Source organism: Dermacentor albipictus, chromosome 7 (genome assembly GCF_038994185.2).
Source record: "Dermacentor albipictus isolate Rhodes 1998 colony chromosome 7, USDA_Dalb.pri_finalv2, whole genome shotgun sequence".
NCBI classification, from domain to species: Eukaryota; Metazoa; Arthropoda; class Arachnida; order Ixodida; family Ixodidae; genus Dermacentor; species Dermacentor albipictus.
In genome coordinates this window covers 88230299-88244619 of record NC_091827.1, presented here as the reverse complement: position 1 = coordinate 88244619, position 14321 = coordinate 88230299, and the positions used below count along the sequence as shown (strand labels likewise).

Genomic DNA, 14321 nt, shown 5'->3' with positions numbered 1-14321 from the left:
AACGTTACATTTCATGTATTTTTTTCTAAGTTTTCTTTTTGTGACGTCATCATGCGTGGCAGCAGCGGACTCCACTTGGGGTTGTCTGCTGCCACGTGCGTGCACCCAGCGCCGGCCAATGCGAAAACATACGTTGGAATCCCTGATGTCACGATGACGTACCGGCGCTGGGGTTACGGCGAGAAATTCAAATACTGATACTTGGACCTTCATTTTGTCATCTAATAATCAAACCATTCTTTTGAAATGACTGCCTGTGGGGTTCTCAAGCAATGCTCCATTAGTCTAAAGTGATTTATTGTTTCGCTTTATTGTCCCTTTAAACTTCGTAAAGTAGTGACACTCGCCTCATCCGCCTTCAGTCGTCCCCGTTCCTCCTCTCTTTCGCGCTCCCTCCTCGACCGTGGCGCCACCTACATTGCTCGAGCGTAGCAACGGCGCCAACATGCGCTCCTCGCCAGTCCGTGTACGCTTCGCTAGCAAAAATGGCGCTGAAGCTAGGCGCGAGGGCCCACGTGATGCTATTAGGCCAATAGTGACGCGGCGGCCTCGGCCAGAGCGCGCGAGGAGGAGGCGGCATTCTTCAAAGGGTGGCACTACTTTACCAAGTTTAAGGGGCTTTACTTCGCCATCAAAACGCCCTTGAAACTTTGTGCTCGGATGGGGCTGCTTGCGTTACGCAACTCTCGGTGCATGGACGTTGTCGCGAAATCACGCCCGAGTTCGCAATGTTCACGGTGAGATGTTTTTTCGAGCGTGAAAAAAATACATTCTACACAAAATCCAGAATGATTTCCGGCTCCAGGGGTTGCTTTGGTCGGCAGTGCATGGACAGCACGAAAAAATTTCGAGGGAGGGGGGGGCTGAAGCCCCATTAGCCCCCCTCCCTGGCTACGCCCCTGCTCTCTACTACAATTTTTTTGCAGAAAACCGTAAATTGTTGGGTTATATACTGTTCGATTATTATCTGTGCTCTTTCATACTACACCAACAAGAAGCAGGCGTGAAACACGATGAAATTTTATTAGGTAGTGTCATGTTGCAAATCGATTGCTGCTGTGACAAAATTACGTGTTACAAAAGCCATGGGGCGCACCGAAGCAAACAAAGAAATAAGAAATATGTGCTTTACAAGCTCTCTACAGACACACAAAAAAGTCACCACCCAAGCACTCTGTACACAGCTGAAGCGTGCGGCCGCAGTGTCTATACCTGGGTTAATCCCGACGGTTCATTAAACGACGGCTTGGTAGGCTGCCGGATCCTCGGTACGCACTTTCTGCTTGCGCTCGGCTGCACGAGCCTGTTCTTGTGCCCGGGCTGCAGCATCGGTGCGGCGTTGCTGATCCAATTGGACATCACTGGAGCTTGGTATGCCAAGCGGTCCTAACTGGACCTAATTGAAGGTCATTATTTAGGGAGGTATAGTAGGGTAACTGGTATGTGTTAGTTTTAACGTAATATTTTAGAAACGGCTGCAGATATCCGCATCAAATTTCACGTGATTACAAAAGATGCTCTTGGGTACAACACGATGCACTTTGTTTGTGTCTAGATGGTTTGCCTTTCCTGTGGCCCACTCCCAGAATTTGTGGTGTGTTTAATTACTTGATGTACCTTTTCTCAGCAACCACGCAGAGGAATGTGATGCTATTACACAGTGTTATTCTCAATACCAATAGGCCATAACTGAACTAAAGAGCTATATTCCCTTTGGGGTTCGCACCTAAAAAAATTATATCTCTGCTCGCACAATACCACAAGGGGGGGTTCCTTGCAGTGTAAATTCTTTTAGTGTTCATACCATCTGAATTTTTTTTTAGTTCAGAATAGTTATGACTGGTTGCAGTACATGTGTACAAAGTGTCACTGGAATGAGATGAATACTTTCTGAGAAAAGGTACATTGAATTTGAAAATTCGTAAAAAATGCAATTTGAGAAAAATGAAGGTTTATATTCGAATACTGCTTGTTGATGCTCAAAATGCCCCAGGAGAACACATTTCACTGCTGGCTTTCTTGCAAGTGTCTCGAAAACCCTTCTTAGTGTTCCTTTTTATCCGTCGTCCTTCCTTGCTCTCGGCAGTCGTAGATTTCTGCCCTCTCAACACGCTCTTTGTCCACTCTGTCAAGGGCAATATTACAAAACAGACCTGGAACGTACCAAGGGCCTCCGGAACAGCGTCTCATGCAGAATTACCATCATTGTAGTAGGCTACAGCATTGTTAGTTGCTGTCTTCAATGTGTAAGCACTGACAAAGTTTTCTTAGGGCAGCGGTACCAGATGAGTTGATTGAGCGACGCATTGGTATTCTGTACTTCTCCATGAGTACATTTGCTCAGAAGACCGATTACTTTTGAAAGTTCTGTCTGCTCCATTTGCTGGACGATCGTGCCATCTTCCGGGCAAGTAATACGTTTGAAACTCGAAACAGAGGCGACCACTACTACGTAAGTAAAAGCAAGAGTTTGACAGTAAAACACGTTGTGGGGCTAGTTGGTGCATAGCTTTCAATAGAATAAGCGCCAAAAAGTGACAGCACACAAGAAGAAAAACAGACAGGACAAGGCGCTTCCTGTCTGCTTTTCTTCTTGTGTGCTGTCACTTATTGGCGCTTATTCTATTGAAAGAGTTTGACGTAATAGTTCTTTTCTACAAAGGGCTATTACGTCAAACTCTTGCTTCGAGTTAACAAATTCGACTTCTCCCTACCATCTGCTAGCTGCCTGGTTAGCTCGGATGGTAGAGCGACTGCCTAAGAAAGGCGGCAGTCCCGGGTTCGAGCCCCGGACCAGGACGAATTTTTCATCAAGTGCAATGCTTTTCATTCGAGGAAACTGTACGGGATTCCTTTGTGGCAATTGCTACGACTGAGTGGATGTGTGATTTTCTTTTAATTATTATATGATTTTTTAGTACAAATCATTTACTTACCGCACACACACACACAAGCAAAAAAAAACACGCATAACGAAGAAAACCGCGAACGACAACGATAAACAAACCGGCCTCCGCCCGCCATTTTTAAACACCAGGGCTCGTGGCACATTTCCGCGCAACATTTGAACCGCTTTGAGCGGGCGCTCGAGGTCGCGCTTCCGCAGGTTTGTTCCTCATAGTGCAGTCAATTTTTGTGCCAAAATTGGAAATTCATTTTTTGGGTTGTTTACCCTACCATACACCCTTAGATGAGTAATATCGTCTAACAACAATATAGTTTATGATAATAATGACACAAATATATTGTTTGTTTTAAATTAAAATATCTTTGTAGTTGGTGTAATCAATGCAGAGAAGCATTTAGCCTTCTGTCAAGTTAAAAATCTCTCGAAATTTTACCAATTTCTCACGAACTACTGGTACCACTTGGTCAACTAAATTTTGCTTTCATATGTACCGGTCATATTGAAGTGGTGAATATATGTTAATGAAGAGAATTGCCGTCGTGTGTTCATGCAAGAGTATGCTTTTCGATATGAAGGTTAGGGACCATCTAGGTTTTTTTTTTGCTGTCCTTTGTTTTTCATGTTGGTCCCAACGAGCCCAATTCATCGGACCTGTCGGCTTTCTTCAATGGGTGTCCCAAAACATAACTAGAACTATGCAATTCGTATCAATTTGAAATATCCAAGTGGACTGATCATTCTTCTTTTTCTTTCTTTGACTGGGTGAGGTTGTCTATGAAGCATGGCAACTAATGTTCTGTGTTGCAGCTAGACTTACTTGCTTCGAGTTTAGCACGTTAATAGTTTGACCACCCTTGTCTAGACTTTTCATGGCAAAGCATAGTTTAGAGATGTTTTTCTGCTTAAAAGATCAGCCTACGTGACGCCGTCCATGAAGACCATAGCCAAGTTTAGACGCGAACTGTGATAAACGTGATGGCAATGGTAAACAAAAAAGGTAAGCACAGCAGCACAATGATTTTATCTCGCATGCTGCCTGCTGCTTCTGACAGTGATGATCGCGGCCTTTGGGTTACCATGTAAGCTAACATCTCGTGTAACTATGATAGGTGCAGGCCAATGTTCTGGAATGCTGACGTGAGAGTGAAGTCAATGGTAAGCCACGAGCCATAATCTTCACGTCAAAATAAGGAAGATGGCTCGACTTGCGTGGCGCTGACCTAAAGTAATCGTAAAACGTCGAAGCACGTTTAGTGTAGACGTTTTCTGCGCTGTAGGGGTTGAGGACGGACTTCGGGATGAAAACAAACTTGGGATGATTTATTTTACATTATATACAGAGAGATGAGAGTCAAGTAACAGTCGTACAGTCATTACGGGCCGGCAGCAACTCGGACGCTGCGGCCCGCGGCAAGAAGTTCGAGAGAGGTCAATCAGGGAATGCTCTGGTCTCTCTGAAATGCTCCTCTTAAACCCTTCGAGGTCTGGAAGTCGCGTCATGTTCGGCCAATGAAGAGTCCGCTCAGATGACGCCATTTTCGGCCAATGGTAGGCGCCCGTGCGATGGTGTCATACCCGGCGAAGAGAGTCGCCGCTTGGTCCCCCTGCGGTCTTGCCTTGCTGACTCACAACTCGCCGTCACAATAGCCAGGTGGGGGCGACGGCGGACCAAGGCGGGCAGGGTGGCTTACTTTCACGGTGCCTTACTTCTCCCTGCGGTCTTGCCTCGCTGGCTTGCGATGCTCCGTCAGCCTAGAGGGCAGGGGGTGACGGCGGACGAAGGCGGACACGCTCAATTACAGCCGTCATGTTGTCACGGCGCATTACAGCCGTCTTGGTTCTAGACCCCCTTTTCTTCCAACAGTGCCGGGCTATCCCCTCGCTTTCTGGAAGACAAGCAGTGAATAGTTCCCCCGCGGCACACGACCTGGGGGCCGCCAACTTGTTTGCGCGTGTCTTGCCTCAGGAATGTGGCATCCCTGCTTCTGCATTCCTCAATTAGCTGTGCTGCGATTCGATGTGGTCTGGGGAACTCGAAGTAGCCTCAGGAAACGGCTCCATATCTAACAGCGCTTCTTAAGCGCTCAATTCTTCTTCCAGCAAAAAATGGATAAACCTTATCGTGCCGTAGAGGCTAGCAGTAGTAGTTTTGGTGCGATTTCAAAATTGATCTCCCATCACCCCGTCAGTAGCTATAAACTATATATTCCGCGTAACTGCGCTAATTAAAGATATTATCGATTTTCACTAACTGGCGAGAAAATAAGACAACCTGTTTCCCGACGTTGAGTGCTCCATTTTGAGCATTTTCTGGGAGTGTGCGCAAAAAACCTTGCATAATAAGTGGCATAGAAAGCACAACAGCAGACGGTTATTCTTTATTGTTTCGTGTTTCTGTGAAAATTTTCATTATTACCCGGAATGCTCCACTTCAGCCCATGACCAACACACTCGTCCTCGCATCTGAAATGAAATACCGGATGTTGAGCGCCGAACAGACAAAACCTAGGTAATAAATCAAGGGAATATGGCAAAAGTGCAATAACGTTACTCCCACTCGCTGGTGGCGGCTTTTTACCATGTGGAGGTCATTTCAGTGCTTCATTTTTTTACTCTACTCTGCTAAACTCGGTCCATGATAGACCCTAACCAATTCTAGAGGCTAAATAACTGTTGTCTTCATTATAACTAAATATCACTAAATTATTTCCACAGTTAACATCAATCCTCGGCCACACCTGCCATGCTTAGTTTCGCGCACAGCATTAGGTGGTCAAGTCAGAATTAGAATTTCACAAGTTTTCTCATAAGGTAATGCAACGACGGAAACATGAGTTCTCGGAAAAATTTCATCTTCGCTCCTTTTTTCTGCACCTTGCCACAGCTTACCGTACATCTTCCCGGTCACCAATGGCACATCACATACATTCCAGTCCCGAACATCACCTATCCATCCAGCTAAACCGTAGCAATGTGGAAATTCTAGAGCTGCGTCACCTGTCAAGCACTGCATCGTTTTCCTGCTTGTTTGGCACAGCTTCTTTCTCAACCAGAGATACAATATTCTCTCTATGCGCCAATTATGTGCCGCGAAAGTTTATCGTTACCGCATTAAAGGATCTACAGCTACCTTAATTCTTCAAAAGTAACGCACGCAAATACTGGTGCACAATGGCACCTGACAAAGCGACGCAATCTACCGGTGCTGTTTGCTGAAGGCCTGGAAGTGATATACAGGATCTTATGCTGAGAACGTTTAAAGCCTGCGCTTGGACGACTGTAACGGCCCTCTTCACTAACACTGGACATGATTCACAACAAATTGATGACGATATGAAAGGACGGAGTCTAAGGGGAGATTTAAATTGAATATGCAATAAACTTATGTAGACCGCCCTGACAAAAATACTGCACTATGAAGAAAGGAGACAGTAAGAGAGGTTATTTCTAGCACTGGCTGTGCTAGCTCCGCCTAAAGTTATGTACCAATTTGTCAGGCACGGCACCCTTCAGAGAAGAAAAGTTCATGATGTGTAGCTAATGTTTCGCTAGAGTACGTTTATCTATGCCGAGTCACATGCGACCTAAATCACCGGAGTGAAATTTCTAGAACTACAGAAAGCTGGAGCGCATAGCTGCAAACACTCTCAAAGCCGTGATCGACAGCTTGCCGATATCCTCGAGAGTATAAAATCGGTGCACAGTCCCAATAACAAGTTACGACGCTTAAACTTCGAAGATATACAGGAAGCTAGCGAACGTGACAAAGAACACGCAACGAGTGATCGGAAATAAAATAGTAGGCATAAAATTAGGAGACCTGACCGCGGCAGTATGGAAAAGATAGAAAACAGCTGTAATATACGTAGCGTTCCTACTTAAAGGACACAGTAGACGTAAAGCATTGCTGTGGAACTGGCGTCCATCTTGTCTACCTTTTATTCTCACTTCCTTCTTCTCTTCTCCTGAACCCAGACTCCTGCGCTTCTTCATCTTCTATTCCAAGGCTCATACCGCTTCACCTTTCCAGGTTTCTTTTGCTAACCCCTCCTGGGGTAATACTTGAAAACGTTTCCAATCGAAGCACATTCAACTGAGCCACGTGTACCACACAGTCTTCAATATTCCTTTCTGAGTGGCTGTCTTTGTCACAGAGTAAGGACCATAAAATTTGGCATTGGATTCTCTTACTCCTTTCCTAACTAGAATGAGGTCGGTGACTTGAATGTCTGGGATATCTGAGCAATGTCGCTTGTCGAAATTTTTTTTCATTCGTTTACGGTACCTCTCCTCCTGCGATTTCTGTTTCCTTTCCTCAACGATCTGGAGATTTTCTAACAGCCCAAGTTCACGGTCCGCCTGAAGAATAGGGGTTTCTCCTGAAGAAGCGAATTGCGGGCTGCATCCCAAGCCACTGGTGTAGGAGCGATTGTGATGTCTTACAGCTGCTTCTAAAGAGCATTTCCAACCACCAGGGAAACTGTCGTACATCCTGATGTATTGTTTAACATCTCGTATAGCACGCTCTGCAAGCCCATTCGCTGCGGGATGGTATGGCGCACAGAACTGGATTGATATATTATGGTCTCGAGCCCACCTTGCTAGCTTTTCGCTCTTGAACGCTGGACCGTTGTCACATACAATTGTCTTGGTTGTCCTAAACATATCCCGTTCGAGAAGGGCGATGACACTATTCGCATTTTCTTTTCCTGCCCGTGCCGCGACCATCCTGGTGCATTCATCTATGGCCAGAAGAAAAGCTTGTGTTTTTCGGATTCCTTCTCGTTTCTTATTTAGCTCGGCGAAATCCAGGTGTATAACTTCAAAAGGCACGTTCTAGTGGCAAGGTATTATCATGGCGTCCGTAGGCTGCTTGTATTTCACTTTGTTGATTTGACAAATGTGGCATGAACGAACGTATCGATTGACGTCGTCTTTCATGTGAGGCCACGTAATCTCTTGACTAGCTTGTTGTAGGTGCGCCAAAATCCGTCGTGTCCTCCAGATTCTGGGCTATCGTGGTACAAATAAAGCACCCTGGAAACCAGCGTTGGCGGGACTTGATAGCGACCTTCCCTAAAAATCAATTGTTCAGTGCCTTCCCACAATTTAATTTCATTGATTTCTTCCGATTGTTCGTTGTTGGCCTGTATCATCAGTCTAGACAATGCATCTGCATCAGTCAAAAGGGGTCCAGGTCTGTGGGAGATGGTGAAATCGAACTGCTGCAAATAGTTCACCCATCTGGCGATACGTCCCTTAGGTTGGGTCATATTCAAGAGATGAGTGAGGGCTTGGTGATCGGTGAACAAAGTAAACCTTCTAGGTACGTACGGAAGTACTGAATTGCTTTAAGGACTGCAAGAGCTTCGTTTTCAGTAGTGGTGTAGTTGACTTCAGGTGGCTTGAGGGTGTAGCTGTAGTAACCTACTACGTGTCGCTTTTCTCGGCCGGATGCTTCTGGACATTTCTGGTACAAGACTGCACCTGTCCCATAGTGTGAGGCGTCGGTATTCAGTTCAAAGGGTAAAGTGAAATCTTGTATGCGTAGAATAGGGTCAGCAGAGATTCTGTGCACCAGATCACGGTAGACTCTCTCACATTCCTCATCCCACTCAAATGGAACTTCTTTCTGTGTCAGGCGCGTGAGGCATCTTGTTTTGATGGCAAAGTCTTTTATGAAGGGCCTGAAATGTCCTGATAATCCCAAAAATACACGCAATGAGTGTACGTCATATGGTTATACCAGTTGGGATATCCTCTCGACGGACTCTTGTTTCGTGCTTTTGGTAGTCCCATCAAAGACTCTTCCAAGAAACACCACTTTTCTTTGAAAGAACGCACTTTTCTTAAAATTAACCTTGAGGTGTGCCAAGCTCAAGGCATTTAATACCTGGGACAGGTGTGCCTGATGCTCCGTCTCTGTTTTGGAGAAGACGATAATATCGTCTATGTACACGTTACAAAAGACACCTAGAATAGGCTTAAGGACTTCGTTCATAATCTTCTGGAACCATGCTGGTGAGTTTTTCCAGCCGAAAGGAAGCCGGTTATACTCGTACAGGTCGAAGGGCGTGATACAAGCAGTGTACATTTTTGTTTCTTCGGTTAGCGGGATCTGCCAGAAACCTTTGCACAAGTCAGTACGTGAAAAACATCGGCAACCACCTGTCTCATCTATAATCGTGTCTATCTTCGGCATGGGAAATGGTATAAGTTCTGTCTGTCGGTTGAGAACCCTGTAATCTGTGCACAGTCTGAAAGTTCCATCTTCTTTCGGCGCAATAGTTATGGGAGAGGCGAAGGGTGACACCGAAGGCCGGATTATATTGGCGTCTAGCATCTCCTGCAATTCCTTCTTCAACCATATCTTGCGCTCTCTTGACATGTTGTAAGGTGATTTTCGGATGACGGTCTTGTCGGTGAGTTCGAAAGGCACCTTGTGTGACGTCATCGCCGGTGGATAGCTTCCTATGCATACCAGTTCAGGATAGGTCGTTGCAATATCCTCCGCGCAATTGACAACTCGCAGGTTATCCTTTCTATCCGGCTGTGTCTCTTGCCTTGATAGTCCTTCCACTAAAACCGCATCGTCCCAGTATACGTTGATTTTTAGTTTCTTTATATCTGGTCTGGATAGCAAAAAGTCATACGTCACCCCCTCAATCACCAGTACTTCACTCGCTATTTCATGACCTTGGAACTCGATGTTTACTGAGGCCCACTGATTATGCATTGTCACTTTTCCATCGTAGCCTTGCACCCGTAGTACTCTTCCACTATGCAGGTGACTTGAATCTACCAGCTTGGCATTTATTATACACACAGAAGCACCGCTGTCAACCGAAGCCATCATGTGTCTGTTTCCCACTTTCACAGGGATGTGAAGTAGGCTAGAGCAAGTTAAATAAACAGTCTCAGTTGTGGTCATCGGGTCGGACTGATCACCCTTGTTTATCAGTTTTTTGTCGTCGGAGCCTCTTCAGCGTACGAAAGTAGGGGAACAGGGTCGCTGTCGACGTTATGCACCCGACCTCTGGGAGCGCGCCAACCCAAGCTCTCTGTGCCGCCTGCAAGGCGGCGCGGTTCTCGCTGATTACGGCTTGACCAATCCGCGCCGGACCGTGTGAAGTGACCGCTTGAGCTAGCGTTTATATTTTCTTCTGAAGTAAATGATATGTCGTGAAGGCACTCCAGGAGCCCGTCCATAGTTTTAGGTGACCGCAGTTGCACTTGCTTCAGGACTTGCGCGTGCAGTCCGTGCATTCTTAGCGCTACTACGGCAGACGGAGGAAGCATAGGCTCGGCTAGCTTTAAAAGGCGGCATTTGTCAAAGAAATACTCGACGAGGGAGCCTTGCTTGAATTTGAAATTAAGCGCGGCGTCCCACCCTTTGCACTGGGTTGCTTCGGAATGTCGTCAAGAATTTTTCTTTCCACTGATTTCAAGACTTGCCAGCCTCTTCAATAATGTGCAAATCATACCACTTCCGTGCAACACCGCTTAAGTAACTACGCATGTAAGTAATCCTGTCCTCATTAGAGTGCCAGTTGTTCTTCCCAGCGGCATATTCATAGAATTCAAGCCAACCTTCTGGACTTGATGACATGCCGTCGAATGCATCGGGTTCTACAAATTTAGTCACTGGCTTCTCAGCGTTTAAAGAGCTTATAAGCGATGTCACCAGCTGGTTTTGTTGCGAAATCTGTTCTTGTTGTAGCGGAAGTGCTTTCAAAACGAGGCTCACCTCTTCCGCCGATGACTGTGATCCAGAGTCCTTTCGACGCATCGGTTGAAGAACTAATTCGTCGAAGATCACCAGAGGCAAGTTCACGTTCACAGCACCCTTCCGACGTAGTTCATCAGGGTCCATGGAAGCCTTCTCTAAAACCAGGTTCATGAGTTCTGCCGAGTTGAGTTCGCGAGGTAGTTCCACCGCTGGTTCATCTTCAGCTTGGTATCTCGAAAAGATGATCTTGTCCGCGGAGGTCTCCTCAAGGAAAAATCTCACCCACATGTTGGAGTTCGCTGTCGGCTGCGCCAAAATAATGTAGCGTTCCTACTTAAAGGACACAGTAGACGTAAAGCATTGCTGTGGAACTGGCGTCCATCTTGTCTACCTTTTATTCTCACTTCCTTCTTCTCTTCTCCTGAACCCAGACTCCTGCGCTTCTTCATCTTCTATTCCAAGGCTCATACCGCTTCAATATATTATAGTCTAGTTCAGATTCAGGGCAGAAGTCGACTTTGATAGGTCATGTGGTGCATAGAACAGGTAACAGGTGGCCTAGTTGCAAAACATAACGCGTGCCAAGAGAACAGAAATCTAAACGAGGGTGGCAAAGGATAAAGTGATTTCATGATAGACATTAGAAAATGAGCTTTTTTGACTGTTCAATGAACCTCAATGTCATCCGGAAATACGAAGTGCAAGTCTCAGACCAGCCAATTAGTTGAGGTATTGAAACAGAATCGTCTGTTTCGCTCAGAGTATATCCCAAGAAGGTATAGCAAATCGGTGACACCTGCTTGGTATAACACATCAATGAAAAAAGCTGAATAAAAGGGAAAACACGTGAACTCATACCGACGCCATCATTGCTCACCGAGGCACATATTTTCGCGCGCCCCCTTCAGCCCATTTCAAGGCTTGCGCCAGACATTGAAGTGCTCACCTCAAGAGAGTTGTAGTTAGACACAAGAAACGTGACCTTAATAGTAACTATTTGGAATTGTTACATTCTATTATGCGGCACAAACTTGGTGCATGCATTGGAAGGCGGAGCGCATCAGTACTGGTTACGCGCGCCAACGTGTGAAGACTAGAGCTGCTGAGGGTAATGGAAGTGCCTCTTTGTTTCGCAACTGCAGCCATTTGTAAGAGCTGGTGTCGGGCATGTCAAAGGGTTAGCATGGTCCATGTCGTCATCCGATTCATCCACGCTAAGTATGTTACTGAAGGGAGGAACATGCTCTCATGCAGAACGAGAAGTGACGGCTTTATTTACATTACCCACATGAGTAGTGGAGAACATTACGTATCCACAGTCTAGCATGACTGAATTGAGGAACACTGAGCAGCCGAAAAAGCCCGCTTAAATCCCCTCTGTCTGCAAAAAGCATGTGGCCTGCCAGGCTCGGTAGGCAACATTGGTCACCGCACCAAATAAACACTGACGAGCACAAATGCTCGGAGGTCAGTCATCGTTCATCACCACCACGCTGCGGGGCCTCTGTCTAACGGAGGGTGCCTTGAGCCCTCCCTCCTTCACGAACCCGGGCGGATCGTGGCACTGTCCTCCCTAGATCCCTTGGCCAGGGACCTGGCCTAGGGATTCCATCGAAATGGGATCCCTAGGGCCCCCATCGAAATGCGGCCACGGCGGCCGCATTTCGATGGGGGCGAAATGCGAAAACACCCGTGTTCTTAGATTTAGGTGCACGTTAAAGAACCCCAGGTGGTCAAAATTTGCGGAGTCCTCCACTACGGCGTGCCTCATAATAAGAAAGTGGTTTTGGCACGTAAAACCCCATAATTTAATTAAAATTGAGACTATGCAAGATCTCAGTGACCTCTTAATGAATGTACACCAGCTTCATGCATGCTCCTGATACGATGTAGAAGGCAACAGCTGCATTTCACCCAGATGTCAAGCACTCTCTAAACAGCAATTGTGTTCATTCTGCCGCAGTGGAAAGAACAGGTTTTTGAAGAGAATTTCCCCAAAACGTGAAAGCACGCCTATATGCAGACAAAAAAAGTAAGAAATCTGCAAAAGAATGTCATCAGGGCAGCTGCGGCAAAAGTTTCATTCATGAAGAATATGGTACAACTAAAAGAGTACCCGCCGTGGTTGATCAGTGGCTATGGTGTTGGGCTGCTGAGCACGAGGTCGCAGGATCAAATCCCGGCCACGGCGGCCGCATTTCGATGGGGGCAAAATGCGAAAACACCCGTGTACTTAGATTTAGGTGCACGTTAAAGAACCCCAGGTGCTCAAATTTCCGGAGTCCTCCACTAAGGCGTGCCTCATAATCAGAAAGTGGTTTTGGCACGTAAAACCCCATAATTTAATTTTAACTAAAAGAGTAACTGACAAGCGAAAGATCTGTACCAGTTAGCAAACATTTAATGTCGCTTCCACCTCATCAGCAGCTTGCATTCAAGATGTCCTTGAAACAAATGGAAGCAAAGGGTACACAGGATGTACACTACACCAGGAGCTGGTGCTTAATTGATGCCTTGACAAAGGGCAGCAGCCTTGTAGAGGATGGATGTTGTATTCATTGTGAAAAGTTATCTGCACGTATTGTGAAATTTTATGTAGTAACACGTATGCATTTCTATGCAGGATTTCTAAGGCAACACAAAGGCACTAGTCTGCAAGTTAAAGTTGTCAGAAAGCGGGCAAAGCTTTTGTCAGTACCGGCCAGTACTTGAGATTTGTGAAGTGTGAACTTGAGTTGACTGTAAACTGGGCGAACAATCAGCGCCTTATGGCAATAACAGCCAGAAGTGAAATACACTACTGGATGCATCGGGATAAACTGCTGAACGAAAGCCCTATTACCCTGTTACGTTCTAATACATGCTAAAATCGCTGCTTTAGGCAGTGGCCGTGATTTGCCCACTGAGATAGCACGAAGCAGCATTTACAATGAAAGAGGGGTGCTCACGAGCGCAGAAGCCACTGCCGATTGTTGCGACGCGCGTAGGTTGCCGCATGAATCGTTTATGTAGTAACACAAATGCAGAATGTCTGATTTGTTCAAATGACACTAGCTATAACCCTAGGCGATTTGCAAAAGAAAGCAGAGCATGCGGGGAAGTCGTGAACAAGGTTACTAAAAGGTAACGAGACCACGCACGCAATGTGTATATAACGCCAGCTGCTGCCGGGAACTTTGGACTCGGGACTGCAAAGCAAGCCGCGAGTAAAGTTTCGTTCATTTTCTTGTACTCGCTTCTTCGTTGGAACGTGAAGCTTCTCGGACGATGATCGGCATTTGTTGATCAATTGCAGACAGGAAGCGATGGAGACCAGATGTACAAGAAATATTTATAGGTAAACTTTTCTATATACATGGCAGGTAAAACAAGTACATTACAAACTTGAACAATTGAGAAACAAAGTCTCACTCTTCGACTGTCTCAATGACTGTTAGAGCCCAGACTCGTTTTAACGTGCATAGTACGGAGGCTCACTGATCTATCAGCAATTCTGATTTCAGCCAAGTCTGAGGGACAGCATGTCGGCCCGATTTTTATAGCCCAAATACACAAAAAAAGGGGTGGTAGGGCCCTTGGCCCGTCCCACAGGTTCAGTTGCCAATGAGAGTCAATCGTTTGTTAAGCCACAACCCAAAGGAATGGGCTTACTCTTAAAAGTAAACATGTTGGAAAACAAAGCTC

The 14321-nt window shown here is 46.0% G+C and overlaps 1 protein-coding gene across 3 annotated transcripts in view; it reads right to left on the bottom strand.

The window, feature by feature from the left end:
- Window positions 1-5257: 5257 nt before the first annotated feature.
- LOC135899688 (transient receptor potential cation channel subfamily M member-like 2) overlaps window positions 5258-14321 on the bottom strand; it is a 157548-nt gene continuing 148484 nt past the window's right edge. For all 3 annotated transcript variants that reach the window (XM_065429019.1, XM_065429017.1, XM_065429020.1), the window contains one exon: window positions 5258-5371. The gene's annotated coding sequence lies outside the window, so the exon portion shown is untranslated. The remainder of the gene's footprint in view (window positions 5372-14321) is intronic.